This window comes from Neopelma chrysocephalum, unplaced genomic scaffold (genome assembly GCF_003984885.1).
Source record: "Neopelma chrysocephalum unplaced genomic scaffold, ASM398488v2 Primary Assembly neopelma1_42, whole genome shotgun sequence".
Taxonomy (NCBI): Eukaryota; Metazoa; Chordata; class Aves; order Passeriformes; family Pipridae; genus Neopelma; species Neopelma chrysocephalum.
Window position 1 is genome coordinate 2,755,581 of NW_020897700.1, and position 5,462 is coordinate 2,761,042.

Genomic DNA, 5,462 nt, shown 5'->3' on the forward strand with positions numbered 1-5,462 from the left:
GGTATTAGTGGTTGTATTACACATGTAATAGAATAAATACATATAGTGTGTACCACCTTGCATATGTAATTTAATTTGTGTGAGGATTTGTGATTCTCAAAAATGAATAATGTTATTCCCTTTAGTGTTCTATTAAAGAATCAACAGTAATTTAAATCATGAAAATCAATATTACTGTAGATGTGCAGGCAGAAAGGGAGTTGCACAGGACGTTTTTAGCAGAAATACTGTGTCAATCAAAGGAAATTAATCCCTTGATATTTTAATTTAAACACAACATTTGGGAGGGTTTGGATTTAAGCATGTTGGATTTCTTTTACTTTGGATGCTTTATTTCTTTTTTTCTTCCTTTTTCTGTAGCCTACATTCTTTTGGAATGTGAGGAGCTGCAATTTGTTTCACTAAAGCCAAAAATGTGGTTTTGCTTTGTATACTTAGCACTAGTTTCTATGTAAGATACACACTGGACAAATCTCAAGTAAAGGTCTCTTCCAGCAGAAGGTCAGACGCTTGGTGCCTTTTCCATATGTTCTGAACTGTGTTGCTGGCTGGCTGTGTCTTGAAAAGGAGCTTTGAGAAAGAAATCAGTCCCCCTTGCACATCTGGAAATGTTGATGGTCAGTTAGATTTTAAGGCATTATGGTCATTCTCCACAGCAAAGATTCAATATACCTTCGAGGCAAAAACAGTGATTTCCAAATGCTCATGACATTCCAGTGGTCATTTGAAATGAAGAGAGAATGGATTTGAAAAACCTAACAAGTGACCTTACACCCCTCAGGGTGCTCCTGCCAGCATCTAAACTTTTACACTGTTATTGCGGTAAGACAAGACACTTTTGTTGTTTTTTTACAGTGACTTCAAATTGTCAATATGATTTTCATCATGAAGCTCATCCTGAAAAAAATCAAGGAAAAAGGAAGATAGAAAAACATTCTCAGAAGTGAGCCCTGTTTTTCCTTAAGAAAATGTGGCTGAAAAGGAACAAAGAAATTGTCCTATATATCTGAAGCAAAATGAAAGATACCGTGTTTTGAAAGACGAGTATATCTATGGAGATAAAATATCTTCTATTCTTGAAGTACTATGTTTTATGTACACAGATCTAACAAAATCTTCTTTCACTTCAAGAAAGCATTGTATGTTTATCCAGTCTCCTGGAAGGGAGGAGGGACATATGGTGGGCATTTTTGGACCATCAATCAAATTCTAATTCATCAGTCAAATCTGTGCAATGTGAACGCTGTCCAAAAGAGCAAGGTCGTTTCATTTTTTTTTAATATAATTTGTAATCTTATTTACTTATATAGTTGCAGATTCTACATTGGAAATATTTTAAATTTTTCAGTGTGAGGGGTTTACCGTCTGACATGACTTGAAGAAACATCGTTTTTCTGAAAAGGATGGGTAAGCACCTCTGAAAGTCAGGCTCCCTGCATCTGAAAACATAACAGCAGAGATACTCAAAATAATTCGTTGCTTTAGTTAACTGTTGGTTGACTCAAGACCCTCTGTACTTTCCCAAAGGCTCTGTATTTCACACTATGATCAGTGATTCTCACTTCATTTTGCCTGGCCTGCTTGTTGGGCTCTTTTAATTTGTGCTTGATATCAAAGTGATGTTCCTGAAGAGAGTTTGTCTTAGTCTGAATTTTTTTGCAGCTATTATGTTCACCTGGTTTTCCAGTATCAAAAGACATACAACTAGGATAGAGCTGTCATGTTACAGGAGAATGATGACTATAATTTGCAGTCAAACAAAGTTAGACAACTGCAATACAACCAGGTAATTTGGGAATGGGCTGAACACCATGCCCTGGGGGCTGTGCAGTGTTTGCTCATGCTGCCTCTAGTTGGCTCCAATATTGTATTCCCCTCACATAAGATAAACTCTCTTAAGTACTTGCACTCTTATACGTGGACAGGTCTTGCAGGCTTGAGGTCAAATTAAGAGTTTGACTTGTGAAAATCTTGATGTACTAACTGTCACTGATTTGCCAAACTATGGAGAAGGTTATATGGCTCTTTATGAGGCTTATCTTGCACTGCAAGTTTAACAGGTAGCATGAAACTGGAGACATGGAGCCTCTGCTACCTGGCCATAGCTGCAAACAGTAGCCTACTGTGTAGGCAACCCCTTTGGCTTCAGCGTGAACATGTGCAAGGTTGGCTTCAAAAGCGTCAGATCTCTAATGACCTCTATCTGTGCCACTTCCAGTGGATGTAAGTCCCAGGTGGAGGTTTCTTGAGGCACAGTGTGTGCTTTAGATCTTGGAGCAGAAAGGTGATACCAGGTCTAGACTTGAAAGAGTGATTCCCTTCTCTTTTCTAAAGGCTCTGTTTTGAGGGTCAGGCTCTCTTGTCCCTCTTTCTATTTACATTTTATAGTTTACAGAATGTTTAAGAATCTCTAAAGATAATCCTTAAATTATGGAATGAACTGCTCAAACACTGTGTAAACTATATTTTAAAGTGACCAGTTGTGGTAAATAATTTGGAGCATAGATAAACAAGATGGGTATTTTTTTCAGCATTCTAGGCCAATTGTTTGTGAAACATTCTTCAAAACCTCTTGAGAAAATGCTGAGAGATATCACGGAGCTGCAGGGAAGCATGAGGCTCCAGAGGGCAGGCAGAGTGGAAAATGACACCAGCAAGATTCTCTGGAGCAGTCGCTTTGGTTCCTGAGCCCAGACCACGAATTGCAAAAGAAACCTCTGGGAAGTCAAAGGAAACATAGTCCAGTAAAGTTGTCTGAGAGCAAATCTTTCCCAATGCTAAAACTGGCTACATAGGGTATGACTTGGGTGGTGGTGGTGAGGTAGCAAGAAGTTTATCCTAGGCCACAGTGTCCAGCTTTGGCTGTGGCCTGTGTGACACTCAGAGCTGGCATCTCCAGTCTAGTGATGCCTGCAACAGTAACCACGGTGTGGGGATGGTCATGGCACCCTGCAGATATTCCCTGAGGCTTGTATTTCAGGTGATCTCTTCCTTTACAAGGTATGGATTGATTTTAAGGGTTTTTAGTGTAATAGGCTTATCCCTGGCCGTGTTTAATCCATTAATCTTTTCGACATGCATTAGTTTGCTAAGAGGCAAGGCAAATTCAGGATGACAGTGAAAAAGAGACCACATTCAAGTAGTAATTGTTTCCATGTCAAAGACTGAGGCCTAATCTGCATAAGGCTAAGAGATTCCTTTTAAAGTTTAGCATAACCAGGAACATTGTTAATATCTCAGGCATTATTTTATTTCACACCTGGCCTGTGGATCAGAGCTAACTTAAAATGCAGTTCATCTTCAGCTCCAATTTGCCTCTAGGATTTCCAGAGTGTCCAGTGCCTCCAGCCGGACTAGCCTCATTGCTGGCCACCCTGGTCCAAAGCCATTGCTGTTGCCACACAAGGTGAAGAGCCAGCAGGTAAATTCTTGAGAGATGGATGGGATTTCCAAATATAACTTCAGGAAATTTCCTATTATCAAGGATCTAATCATTTAATGAAGAGCAGATGACTGATATTCATCACTCTGAAGTAAACAGGCGATGTTCTTGATTACAGTGCAGTGCCTGTGCTGACTCAGGGCTTGCTAATGTGTTACGCTTGGACATTGTTCCTTCAGCTGTACTCTACACTTCTCCCGCTGCCAGTAAAGCCTAATTCCCTTGACTAATATTGGCATTTATGCTAGTAAAATTGATTTTAAAATAAATCCTGTGACACAAATAGACCAGAGAAAAAGCATGAAAAGATAGAGGGCAAGACTGTGAATTCGTTATCCTGAAGGTGACTGTTGGACACTTGTGACTTCTAACCCCATGCCTCCAAAGCAGGGATCATCTGTAGGACAGCTTGGCTTCCTCATCAGGCTGTGCCCCATGCTGCCTAGGACATGCCTGCTACACCACCTCAAATTCCATCCCACACACAGGCTCTCATCAGAGCCTTGATCACTTTGGTGCTTGCCCATCAGCATGGGTACATACTCAAGAGTGAGATGGGAGCCAGGGAGTATTTCTTGGTACAGCAGAATAAAGATTGGAGGTAGAACTCCGCTCACCTGACAAGACCAGTGGATTTGAGTGCCTTCAAACAGAGGAGAGACCTAGATCAAGATGTCCTAGCTCAAGGGAGAGCTGGAATAGAAGGTGTCAGGCCACCTGCTTCTTCATGTCTCGCCATCCTTTAAAAGAGAGGAGCAACCTCTGCTACTTTGCAAAGGGTTGTCGTGCCCATGTCTGTTAGATGTTCATTGTGAATTGCCCCCTGCAGGGGACTTCAGGAGAGGAACATCAAGTCCTGGATCTAAGTTCAACCAAAGCCCTGAGCACTACTGGGAAAGTACAGTAGCCCTAAGTGCCTGGAGAGCCTAAAGAAAGGGGCAGGCCTATGACATTTGGTTGCTTCCAGGTTGGAAGAGTAGCTGAGCAGGATCTTTGGGGATTGTCGCCGTGGGACTTGGGCTTCCCATACATATCCCAGATCCTACTTAAATTGTGAGAGTTCCTACATTGATCTCATCATAAGAGACTTGTCTAAGACAGAACAAGCAACCATTGCTTTATCTGCCTTTGTGATGCCCAGCACAGTGGATGGTCCTGTCTCTCTGGGCTGAGTAACACAAGTTGCTGTGGCTGGGCATTCCAAGAGGCACACAACCTACCCATGGATGCACCATGCAAAAACCCTCAACACCACACCAAGGAGCAGAAAAAGCTAACTTACACCTCTCAGGCCAGCTCAAGAACAGGAAACAATGTCCTAGTAAGCCAATGGGGTGAAGCATTATCACTTCATACCAGAGCCCCATTTCTGTATCCTGACTATAAGTACAGTCTGTCCTTGCAGAAAACCACCTCTGCAGTCTGGTGTGTTAAAAAAAGACACTAATTTAGCTAACATTGTTGTGTTTCTACTTTGACAGGAGGAGAAACAGCTACAAAGTATGGTTAAAACAGCAGTATCAACACTGCTTCTTTCTGTGTGCTGGGAAGAAGACTTCATGCCCCACACTCAATTCTTGTCAAACAAAACTTCACCCGCAGCAACACAGTATGCCATCATTTCTTGTTTCTCCCAGTGCAAGAAGGTTCCTATTTGCTTCATTATCAGACATTATTTTTTTGGCTTTGATACTATTCCCAGTTAAGTCAAAGGGATTTTTGTCTTTAACTGTGATGGAGCAGCATTATATCCATTCCACACTTGCACTTTTCAAGAGAGGCTTGTTATAGCTCTTAAGGGATATTGTGCCTGGAGTATTGTGGCTGCTCTGCTTTTCAGTTCGTCAGTGTTACGTCCATTTAGTTTATGTGTGTTTCAGACACCTCATCCAAAACCCACAGGCATTTGATAATTGAAACACCTATAGAACTAAAAAGTTGCAATACATTCTTGAAAAAATGAATCAGTGCATTTTGTCAGAGCTTGATTATTAGCCATTAACTTTCCAGCCGGATGCCA